At 46.2% G+C, this 12365-nt stretch overlaps 1 protein-coding gene across 1 annotated transcript in view; it reads left to right on the top strand.

The window, feature by feature from the left end:
* Positions 1–12365, top strand: part of CSMD1 (CUB and Sushi multiple domains 1) — a 1869885-nt gene that overhangs the window by 1802356 nt on the left and 55164 nt on the right.

Here is a 12365-nt window from a genome sequence, read left to right as displayed (position 1 = left end):
CTGCACTAGACCTTACCCCAAAGCACATGCCATCAAATGGGGTTTGTGCCTTAGTCGTTACACGTGGCTAACCTTGTCCTTCATTCTGTGCTGCTTCCAGACTTCTTGCTTACCAGACTTGGCAGTATTTTCCTTCCATTTCTTGTCATTTGAATTATTCCTTTGTCCATTTCCATGGTCAGGATCTCCGGAAAATCTGGATTTTTACCACAATGAATGATATTGGGTGACCTTCAGTTTCTTCTGGACACTATTAGAGTAGACTGCATGGTGCTGGAAGGAAAAAAAAAAAGACATAATGAGAATGGAGGCAGAGGCAGTCACTAAGAATATTTTCCAAAAAAAATCCAGAAAATAATTGACATAATCCCATGGCTTCAACTTTAAAAAGGAGGCATCCCCTAAACAGAACAACCTCCCAAAACTTTAACTTTGAGAACAAATTATGCCATTGAGGAGCAAATGGGAAGCTACCCAAAAATCAGAGACAGTTACACGAGCTGCTTTGCAAGAAACTCAATTTGCCAGCAAAGCAACTACCCTAGGATGTACTAAGCAAATGGAATACAGATGAAGGTCCGTGATGCGAAGGGCAGATCCGCCAGGAGCAGGGAGCAATGAAAAGATTCAGGGCCATGAAAACGTAAGGACCATGCAGAAATTATGTTTGAAATAACCAAATTCACTCATTGTGGTTGGTATCAAAACAGCCTGTGACCTAAAGGAGACAGGCTCGGCCGCCTCTTCATTCCATCTTCCGCGTCAAGAATTGTGGTGTGCAGAGGGTGGAGCATGGTTTTATAGTAGAAATTGGATCCTAGGAGAGAAAAGGAGTCTGTCCGAGAGAACTTTAGGGTTTCAGTGATGTGGTTGAGGGGACCCAGGAGGAGGAGGCCAAATCGCTGGCAGTGCCCCCGTGGGACGTTACTAACAGGAAGCTCTGCAGAGTTAGGTTAAGTGTCTGGTGTGATTTTTTTTACACAAAAAGGAAAGAAGCAAGCTGGCAGAAACTTTGGATCTAATAGTTTGATAATACAGAGCTGAAAACCAACTATTACGTGTAAGATCTTTGGTGATGCATGTTTACTAAGAGCTAATGTGATTTCTGGATCCATCTTTGCCATTGCTCTTAGGTGGGTGTTTAAAAATACTCTTTAGAAACAGTGCTTCTAAATTCTCAGCAAGATCAGAATTTTCTATGTTAACTCCTACAGTCAAGAAAGTGTAATGTGGACCATATGTTGTCTTTTCACAACTGCCGGTGGGGCTACCGACGATGATGTCGATTATTGAGTTGACGTGATCGAAGGTTTCTTTTCTGTTGCTGTTGTTTTTTTTTTTTTAAGATTTTATTTATTCATTCATGAGAGACACACACACAGAAACAGAGAGAGAGAGAGAAAGAGAGAGAGGCAGAGACCCAGGCAGAGGGAGAAGCAGGCTCCAGGCAGGGAGCCCAATGTGGGACTCGATCCCAGGACCCCGGGGTCACACTGTGAGCTGAAGGCAGACGCTCAACTGCTGAGCCCCCCCAGGTGCCCCAGAAAGAAAGCTTCTGGGTAAATGGTTTCCTCCCTCATTCTAGACCATCCTAAGACTTCTTTTCACATCTATGGTAGGGACATAATAATACCAGCTGAAAGAGTGAGAACATTTAACAACAGATTCATGATCTTTGCAATTTCAATGATAAACAACACAAATATAAAAATTATGGGATCAATGGAAAATTTCACCCAGAATGAAAAATAAAATACCTCCCAATGTACATGATAAGGAGAAAATTATGAAATCCTAGGGCACGTGGAAGGGCTTGGTGTTTTGGACAACAGAAGGCTCATCTGTGCACTGGCGCCCTGAGCTGATGGTGCCCAGACCTCGTGAACAGGACCCACCTCTTCGTTAGTCTAGGAAGCCCATGCCCAGAACGATGGCTTCACTTCAGTGAAATAATTTAAATGGGTGGCAATGAAGCGGCATATGCTGGGGTGAAGGATCCGGTAACCATGATAGTTGAGGAATGTTTGGAGACTTGTGATCATCAGTATGGTGGAGAGAAAAGTTTAGAAGTGCCTAACAGCTATTTTCAAATATTTTAAATGTTATAAAATGAAAGATGGAATACACTAATTTTGGTAAATTGTTTTATATGCAAGTGTCAGCCATGATTGATGGGTAGTGGCAACCATCAGAACCTGTATTGAGATCTCTAAGTTTTAACCAGGCCTCAGTGGGTAGACAGGGGAAGAAGAAAAAAAGAAGGAAAGAAGAAAGAAAGAAAGAAAGAAGAAAGAAAGAAAGAAAGAAAGAAAGAAAGAAAGAAAGAAAGAAGAAGGAAGGAAGGAAGGAAGGAAGAAGGAAGGAAGGAAGGAAGGAAGGAAGGAGAAGAAGGAAGGAAGGAAGGAAGGAAGGAAGGAAGGAAGGAAGAAAAAAATGAATTAAATAAATGTACCAAAGGCAAAGGCCAGTGATGCTAACGACATTAGTGATGTGTCTTTCATCCGTCTGTTTGCAGACACTGTGCAGAAAAATAATTTTCAGACTACATATAAGAAGTCCCTTCCCTTTAACCATTTTTTTCACCTGTTTGATCTGCCCCAAAATGCAACGTGGAGTTCACACAGAGGGCAGTTGCCTGCTCGGTAGGTTTTTCCATAGGATTCTTTTAGCCTTTGAGCCTCCCTGATTTCACATCCCGGATGCTTTTCATTATAAGGTGAAATACTTTGATAGTATCTTGTTGATTTTCATGGTTGCTGGGGGAAAAAAAATGTTTGCCTGAGATGTTGCTTCTATTTCTGTGGAATGCAGACCGTATTTCCAGTGGTAGCACTGTGGTTGTTTCCAGTGATTTCCAGCAGGGAAGACGGTGCCAGATTGCTCTGACGGTCGCTGCAGCGGACGTGGCTGGGCGCTCAGACGGAAGCGCTCGGACAGTGGGAAGCTGGAGCCTGTACCTGCAGGAGAGCGTGTTCAAGGAGATGGAGGGTGGTCTCCGCCACACATTCCAGCCCCGAGCCCATGCTGCATTGGCACCTGCTAGTGTGGATTCTGTGCCAGGACCTTTGAGGCAGGACGTCCCAGGGGGGGCTGGACCACCCTGTGCGTGGGCATCACGGTAGCTCGGCCCCAGGCAAAGCGAAGCCTGTGGGCCCCAGAGTACCTTTGTCATAAAGCTCGGCCCACACTTACTCAGCACTAGCGTCCTCGCCTTGCTACTGGGGCCTCGCCAGGTCTCCCCAGGTTCTGCACATTACCGAGGACTTGTTCTCATTTACCGCCTGTGCAGTTCTACGCGTCTCCCTGGCCTGGAGAATCCAGCCCCGAGAATACTGACCCCGCATCAATTCATCAGGTACCTTCTAATCCATCAGGGAAGTTTTATGATCCCCACGCTCTCATAATTATTCTCTTCTGTTTATCTGCTCTGTGGTAGTTCACACTGAACCCAACAGAGAGCACGCAGACCGGCTGAGGTGGTGCATTTGTAACCCAGCCCTCCTGCTGGAGAAATAACATCCATCTTTTGATAACATTTATATCATTTAGACTTTTTCACACGTAACAAGGCCTCATCTCCCCCACTTTGCCGCCTCTTTAACGTGTAGTATTTGAGATGTCAGCGATAGATTGAGATGTCTCTCATGCAAAGAACATGATCTTTTTTTTTATTAGATTGTTTTGCCAATATTTGGAATAACTTTGCCTTTGCCGTACTATGATGACCTCCGAGGAGATGAATTATTTTGCGTGTGTAATATCATGGTGACATTCATGTGGTTAAAATGGCTAGGTGACATGATTCAAAATAATGCAGTTAGGCCGTGTTTTTTCATAGTTCTTAGGGAATAAAATTGGAAAATATTCTTCAAATGCCTGGTATTTTATGATAGATCCATGTAAAGCATTTGAACAGCCGATTATGGCGATGCTTACATTACAGCAGAAAGACGGTATTAGAGTAAGAAATGTATGCACCCCCCCAACCCCTGATCTTTGCTATACAATCTTCCATGTAAAATTTAGGTGGTATGGGGATCCCTGGGTGGCTCAGCGGTTTGGCGCCTGCCTTTGGCCCAGGGCGCGATCCTGGGGATCCGGGATCGAATCCCACGTCGGGCTTCTGGTGCATGGAGCCTGCTTCTCCCTCTGCCTGTGTCTCTGCCTCTCTCTCTCTCTCTCTCTCTCTCTCTCTGTGTGACTATCATAAATAAAATTTAAAAATTAAAAAAAATAAAAAAATAAAATTTAGGTGGTATGATACCAGGGAAGGTAAAATATTTGGAAACAGCCCATGCTAACCTTCGCATGTTCTGTATGCATCATCGGTGGCTGGGAGATAAATGTCACGATACTCTCCCAGCCACAAGCACTTCTGTCTATATTTCTGAATATTATCTAATGATACTCATTTAATTCCTCAGGAAATATGGCATAGGATGTAAAGGTTAATAGGATGCAAGTCTACTTTTTCAGGAATTTATAATCAGAGGAATAAATAAGATAAATACCAAGTGCCTTTAATAAAAAGTCGGGATTAATGAATCACAAAAGAGAGAAAGCCGGGGCAGGAGCAAGAGGCTGGTAGAGGAAGGGCTATGGGGGAAGCCACTTTGAGGAACAGGTGCAATTTCAGCAAGCAGAAATGGCACAAATTCACCCAAGAAGCCAAGATGCAGAACGGTGCGGGAGGTGGCCTGGATGCCACAGGAAGTTAGGTTTACCTGCTGGGGAAGCACTCACATGGCAACATGCTCGTGGGAAAGGGGCCCTCTACTCATCCAGACACCTCCTCCAGGTCGAGGACAGGCTTGATCCCGGTGCATAGGAAAGATACTGTCCTCGGAACTCACCATCTAATGATGGGTATAAACAGGTGAGGACAAGAGGTTTCTATTTGCTGAATTCACAACAGGACAAAACAGAAAAAAAAAATCTAGGAGTCTGGATATTGTAAGTGGATGGTACGAGAAATAGACTCTCCCATTGCAGGAAAACCTGGAGTATCAGAGATCTTTGAGGTGCACATAGATGAGCATTGATTCCTTTAGGCTTTGTTGGCAGACAGCAGATTCGGGGTGAGTTAGGAGGGGCGCAAAGATGTGTCACAGGCAGACAAGTTTGGGGAGGAAATTTCAGGCATGGGGGAAGTGATAGCGTGATTCTTTGGGGAGCCGCAGGAAAAGGGACAGATGAAGGCTTTCTGAAAGCCCCAGAGACTACCCAAATCCTGAAATCATGTTTATATTAAATATGGCTTAAAATAATTTCCCTTGAATAAGATATGTCCAGAAAGACTAGATAGCAGTGTATTTTGTGGGGAGCACAGGGCCCTCCTTTGAGGGGCTGACGCAAGTGCCACACTCACATCACGGGAAATCTTTGTGTGCTGTGTCCACAGCACCACGGCACCACATTCTCTCTGGCTTAGGCCAAGTGGCTGAGCCCAGCCCCTAGAAAGCCTACTTGCAGCAGACTAACATTTCCTCTGTCAGTATTGAGATGTGTTCCTTTAACATGTGCAGATCTTATGATTTAAGCGCTTCCATCCAGTGGTATTTAATGCCAACAGGTTTCTCCTGCATATAAGTGAATCTGAGCTGTGACATTTTGGGACTGTTAATACTCAAGAAGAGTTTGTAAATTGGCTTTTGGGATCCACTGGCTCTGGAAGCCAGTGCTCGTGTCCAGCATGGACAGAGCGAACCAAATTGCATGTCTGATTCTTACACAGGCACTGGCCATTTGTGATGATTATCATTTTATGTCCAGCAATATGTACCAATAGTCACCAAGCAAACACTAAGGTTGCATATTTGGTTTGTAGATTTTCTAAAAATGTATGAATGTATTCAGTTTTAATCCCCAGGTCAATATGAGAATTTATATGGATATAAACCGACGCAGTGAAAAGGTGACCTTGCAGTGGTGAGCTCTGGGGGGGGGAGGATTGTGTGTGTGTGTGTGTGAGAATGTGACCTTATAGGAGGAGAAAGAGCCAATTACATAGTTCTTATTAATCACTGGCTCCACACCAAAGGACGCAGGGCTCCAGGTCTGTGTTGCGTAGTACACACCTAGAGGGCACAGCTATACCATGGGAGATGCTGTGTCCAACATTCATTTTTTTCTTTTCTTTTTTTTTTAGAGAGAGACAGAAAGAGAAAGAGTGGGAGGTGGGTGTGATTGGAGGGGCAGAGGGAGCAGGAGAGAGCGAACCCCAAGCAGACTCCTTGCCCAGCGTGGAGCTGACCTGGGGATCCGTCACACAATCCTGAGATCATGACCTGAGCCAAATCAAGAGTCAGATGCTTAGCTGGTTGAGCCACCCAAGTGCCCCTGGTGTCCAACATTTCTACTGGTACGGTGGGTTTTTATGGAATAAGTGAAAAAAAAATGGAACTAAGTAAAATTTCCACATCGCAGAATTCACTTCTAAAATTGCACAAGTGTGTGTAATTGTAAAAGACTCTAACATACCTTACCCGAGAGGACTTGAAAGTTGAAAGGGTTCAGCGTTTGCACGTGTTGTGATATTAAGGTAAATCTGCCAACTGACGTCTGACACCCTGGGCCGGTCACTCAGAAGTCACCAGTGTGTTCTCAGGAGGCCATAGACCGTGTTGCTCATTCCAGATGAGCAACAAATAGTGAAACATGACAGGAAGTCAAACATTGCTCACATCCTATGGGTGGATAAGGTCCCTGCTCTAAAATCCGGCTGCATATACACATTCCAGAAAGTGTGGATAGGATGCTTACACCTACTGAAGGAATCCAGTTCACTCATGGATGAGTGTTCAGAATATCCACCCTAGCAGAAACAAGCTCAGGAAACCACCTCCGTCCTTGCAGAAGTGTGGGACCAGACCTGCTAACATGTGCAATTTAGATGGGCCTAGAAACAGCTGCTTGGGGGGGCTGGTCCTTCTGTGGCCCTGGGATAGTGGGTAAAGCTGCATTGCTGACCTGCCTGGTCCCTGGTGCTGACCCCCAAGACCTCAGACAGCAACCTGGGCTCCCCAGGGAGCGTGGCCACTTCTAGCCATAGACTCCTGTGCCTGGCACAGTTTTCAGGGAACTCGTGACCGAGGGGGACACCAGGAAGCCAACCCAGCCCTCTGGGTGAATGGAAATGCTTGTCCCCACCTTGTTTGCTGTGGAAGTCAGCTGGGAAGCTTTCAGTTAAGCTTGCTTCCAATCTCTGTTTTAGTTATTATTATTTTTTTTTATTTTTGGTAGATGTTATCCCTCCTAACCCAACTTTAGAGAAAGATTATTAAAAGAAATTCCCCCCCCCTTTTTTTAAATTTTTGGGCCTTATAACCAAAATATATAACAGTTCATAAATGATAACAATAATACAGCCTTCATTAGAAGAATAGCATAAACGACTTGTAAGTCAGCGATTTCCAAAGCTTATGATTAAATGCGATCACTTGGCAAACAAGGTGGACCTTCCAGATTCCTATGACCTGGCTCCTTCTTGTACAGGACAAGTGAAATCTCACTCCTAGTCCATTGTTCAGTTTGTCTTTTTAGGCTGATTCGAATGATATATTTTATGGTCTAGCATGTGGAATACCGAGAATCATCTGAGCAGAACCAGGCAATGCCCAGCCTGGCGTTGAATTCTCGACTCTGCCATGGATTCGAAATCAATTTTGGGAGTTGGTGAATCTCCCATGACTGAGTCATACCTATTCTGCACGTGGAGCAGATGTAGAGTTCCAGAAACATGGGAGAAATAGAATGGCTAATTCACATTTCAAGTCCAAGGAAATTTGGCGATTCCTTTAGGATGTGCCTTTAAACCTATCTATCTGTTGAATTAAAAATCATATGGGATTGCAATTGTTTGGCATTCTGCTTAGCTCCTCAGCCCGTCGCCAGTCCGTGCTATCAGGTTCAGCTTAGTGGCAGATTACTAAACCCATTAGCAGGATTGATACAGAAATAAAGCAGGCCCATACTGATCACTCCGAGGATTTTCTTTCCACACTTTACTGAAAGCATTCACTTCTCAAGAACTGACTTCCTGGAGTCATTATATTGGCCGCAGGGTTGCCTGCAAAATACTTTTCATGACCTGTGTTTAAGCTGAAGCCAAATGTTGACAAAAAACAAAGGAACTAACAAAAACGTGGAACCTTGGGTTCTGGCATAGGGCTTCCAGTAGGATCGCATTGTTTTAATGAGTTGCTATCTTGTATTCAAGCGTGTGGGGCTGCCCTCATCCCAATTTCTTTTTTTATATTTTGTAGGTAGTAGATTCCCTTATCCTTTGCTATTGTTCATACTTAATGGGCCTGTTATAACTAAAACCGTCCTGCCGCGTGGCAGGTGAAGTAAAGCACGATACGTCCAGTTCATAAGCTGAGAAGGATGAAGGTAGATACCCTTGTAGTAAATGGACAATGTGGTCACGTAACTCCATAGTCTTCCTACTTTAACAGATACTATAAAACAAATAAAATTTCTCATTCCAGCAACTACAGTCTGCCTTTCTACCACCTTTACCTGGCTAGTGATTGCACAACCTTCAGGCCTTAAACGTTGCCTGCATCAGGCTTCCTGATGCCGACTATTGGTGACGTGTCCCGCCCCGCTCCCCACGAGGGGCCCACCCTCCTCAGTCCAGTCCCTTCCGTGTCCTGCCTACACATCTCTTTTTCACTCTCTACCTGGTTGCACCTTAACCTCTGTGTAATCTCAAGCCCCTAGAACACTGCAGACCAGTTGGAAACCATCATGGGATTATCTTCAAGTAGTTGAAAGTCGCCTGCCTAGCAGGCAATGGGTTTGGATACACTTTGACAGTGGAACGGACATCACCGCCAACTGCGAAGTTGCTTTATTTCCGTTCACTTGCACAAGTATTCGATGAGTGACAGATTTTAGCCACTGGACCGAAGTGTGAAAGGCGTGACAAAGCATTCCCTGGTAGATACGGAGACACACTTTCTACAGCGTGTGTGTAACAGAACTGGGGCTACATTAAGGATAAAGAAATATCACAAAGGATTTAACATAATATTATCATAATCATAGAATCTTACACTTGAAAGAGACTTCAGAGACTGAGTTCAAATTCTCACCAATGTAGTATTTTCCCCATAGCATTCTTTCATCATGTTGACATTTCTCGATAAATATTCTAAGTGACATTTTGTGAATATTCTATATTTGTAAATAGCCTGTAATTGGTTCATGACTCTGAACGTTTTAAAAAAGAACCTGACAGGGCAGCCTGGGTGGCTCAGAGGTTTAGTACCACGTTCCACCCAGGGCCTGATCCTGGAGACCTGGGATCAAGTCCCACGTCGGGCTCCCTGCATGGAGCCTGTTTCTCCCTCTGTGACTCTGCGTCTCTCTCTTTCTCTCATGAATAAATAAATAAAATCTTTTTTAAAAAAAAAGAACCCACAAGAGGGCTGGAAAGTCATAGAAGGGAAAATCATATTGGTCTGTCTTAGCTTCAGATGGGGAAGTCACCTGGTCTGCATTCAAATTAGGAGGTGGAAGTCACAGGTGATGCTGTTGATTCTCCCCTTGAGGCTCTGAGCAGAAATGAAGTGTTTTTGGAAAACATCCTCTCTTTTCTTTTTTGTATTTAAGGCCAGTTCCTCAGAGAACTGAAATGACCAGGTGTCAGGAAAGAGTCGCTGTTAGGAATTGCTGTTTCCACACATGGCTGCCAACCCTTTGATTTTGAAAGTATACGGTTATCTCCTTGACTACTAGGAGAAGCCTTGTGCCAGGTTTTCAAAAGACAGTGCAGCCTTGGGACGCCCGGGTGGCTCAGCAGTGGAGCATCTGCCTTCAGCCCAGGGCGTGATCCTAGAGCCCCGGGATCAAGTCCTGCGTGGAGCTCCCTGCATGGAGCCTGCTTCTCCCTCTGCCTGTGTCTCTGCCTCTCTCTGTGTCTCTTATGCATACATAAATAAAATCTTTAAAAATAAATAAATAAAATGCCCAAATCTCCGAAAACAGAAATTAAAAAAAAAAAAAGACAGTGCAGCCTCAAACTCTACAGTTTTACTGAAAACTCAATTGAAAAGAAAATGTTTATAAAGTGAGTCTAGCCAGGGGTGTCTGTCCAAATCCAGGGTGACACTGAGCAGATTGCGTAAACGATGGGGGCTTTCCACTGCGATGAACCGTCTCCAGCACCAAGCCGTCTGGGCCCCAGGCCCCCTCCTGCTGGAGTGGTGGCAGGCTCCAGAAGGAACCCCCAGAGCACTTGGCATGATCTAGGACAACAACTGGGGGTAGGTGGCCCACTCTGTCTTTGCAGATCAGGTTGTGTTGTTGTGGTGCACATTTCTAGAAAGCAGATCTCTAAGTGGTCCTGTCACAAGTGACTGGGCTCCGTGAGCTCTCTGTGCCCAGCCTGTGGGCCGCCTCTGGCTGTCTTACTAGTCCTTGTCACTGGAATTGGAAATTGGCTCCATCCCCCTGCCCAGCAGTGTACCTTGCTTGTGGCAGCCTCTGGGATCGGGACGGCCGTGGAGCCCAGGCCACAGGCTGTGCTAACATCTACAGCTTTGGAGGCTCCTTCTCCAGCCCACGGGGTGCATTCTTCCTCCTGTGCATCAAGGCTCGGTGTGGGGGAGGTGACCTGGCCTCTTGCCGGCATCGACCTAATTGATCTGGCCCAAATGCAAAGAACCTGTCAAGGCAACAAAGAATCAACTGAATCCAGCATGACTTTTTTTGACCTGACCTCTTATAAATGGTGTCCAAGTAGGGATGCCTCGCCATCGATTTGGTTTTCTCCCTCTCCGCTCTGCAAAGTCACCTTGCCGATAATAAACTTAGCTCAAAACCCAGGAGAATGCAGAGCTGCTGAACACTGTCTTCAGCAGATATATAGATTATTATTTTAAATTCTTCCAGAAAGAATGGTGAAGTGTACTCCAATTGTTGCATGGGAACAGCTGGCAACTTCCTCGACCTTGGAGGTAGCCTACTTTGCGTAAAGCGTTGACAGCTGTGTGCTCTGTTTGAGAAGTAAATGGCCAAGGGAAGTCTACGGCAAAATACTCTGCATGTGCTCCAGGCTGTGTCACTCCCGCCCCACGGAAACGTTGAGGCTTGGGTGGGTAATTTAGGAACTGGCGGTGGATGCCTTTCTCTTCTTGTTTATCCAAAATGCGTGTGTAACATGGATGCTTGTAATGTCAGGTCCTCCTTTTTTTAAAATAAATTTTATGTATTTATTCATGACAGAGCCAGAGAAAGAGGCAGAGACACAGGCAGAGGGAGAAGCAGGCTCCATGCAAGGAGCCCGATGTGGGACTCGAGCCGGGGACTCCAGGATCAAGCCCTGAGCTGAAGGCAGATGCTCAACCGCTGAGCCACTCAGGCGTCCCATGTCGGGTCCTCCTAACGCTTCATGTTGTGTTGATTAGTAAGATACTCTTTCCATGAGAGAGAGAGAGATCGAGATTAGGAGAGAGGGAGGAAGGAAAGGGAGACAGGTGAGGAGGAAGGAGGATGAACAGAAGGGAAGGGAAGAATGTGGAAAGGAGAATGGAGAGACAGACAAACACCTGACCCGCCCTCCCAAGGCTCCTCTGTGCCGCATGGCACCTGTGCTTGTTGAGGGGGAAGCAAGTGCTCAAGGACACTAGATAAGGATGGGAAGGCGGCCTGTACTCAGGGCCACTGCAGTGGGATTTTCCAGGGAGGGAGAGCTGCGGCTGGACTCTGGATGCTTCATGGGGAGTGGGGGTGACAGCCCAGGACAGGTGCGGTCCTGGAGGGGGGTCTCCAACGGGGAGCTTCAGGGCGGAGCAGTTTCTGGCTAACTCGGTCGAGCAGGGTCTCCCTCAAGGCAGGCCAGGTGGGCAGAGCTCTCCTGGGAGATGGGTGGGGGGAGCCCCTCAGATATGGAGGGTGGGGGCTTTTTAGCAGAGTTTTCCTAGAACTGGATTTTCCAGGAAGGAATGTGGATGGGCCTGTGAGAAGGCTCAGGAGCCGGACTGACGTTGAGCCAAGCCGAGGATCCTCGTCCCCCTCCTTGCCTCCTGCTCCACGTGGACGCTCTCTGTCATTGAAGCTCATCTGGCACCACGTCCGCCGAGTAGTCATCTTCTCAGTTCAGATTGCTTCCTGTCCATGCTTTTCTCCTCCCTTTGGTGTGAACCTTTACCCGATTGCTTCGTCCCGCCTTTTCTTTTCCCGCTCTGCACACTGTTCATGGGCGAGCTCAGGGACCCTGGGCCTCAGCTAACGCCCCTAATCCTGCTTCTCCTAAATCGCTCTGTCTTCAGGACCCCCCTCCCCTGAATGCTAGCCTCCTCTTTCAGCTCAGCACGGGCCACTTCCACCTAGATAGTCACAGCGTCAAACCTAACCAG

This window comes from Nyctereutes procyonoides, unplaced genomic scaffold, assembly GCF_905146905.1.
Source record: "Nyctereutes procyonoides isolate TBG_1078 unplaced genomic scaffold, NYPRO_anot_genome, whole genome shotgun sequence".
Taxonomy (NCBI): Eukaryota; Metazoa; Chordata; class Mammalia; order Carnivora; family Canidae; genus Nyctereutes; species Nyctereutes procyonoides.
This window is presented reverse-complemented; position numbering and strand designations above follow the sequence as displayed.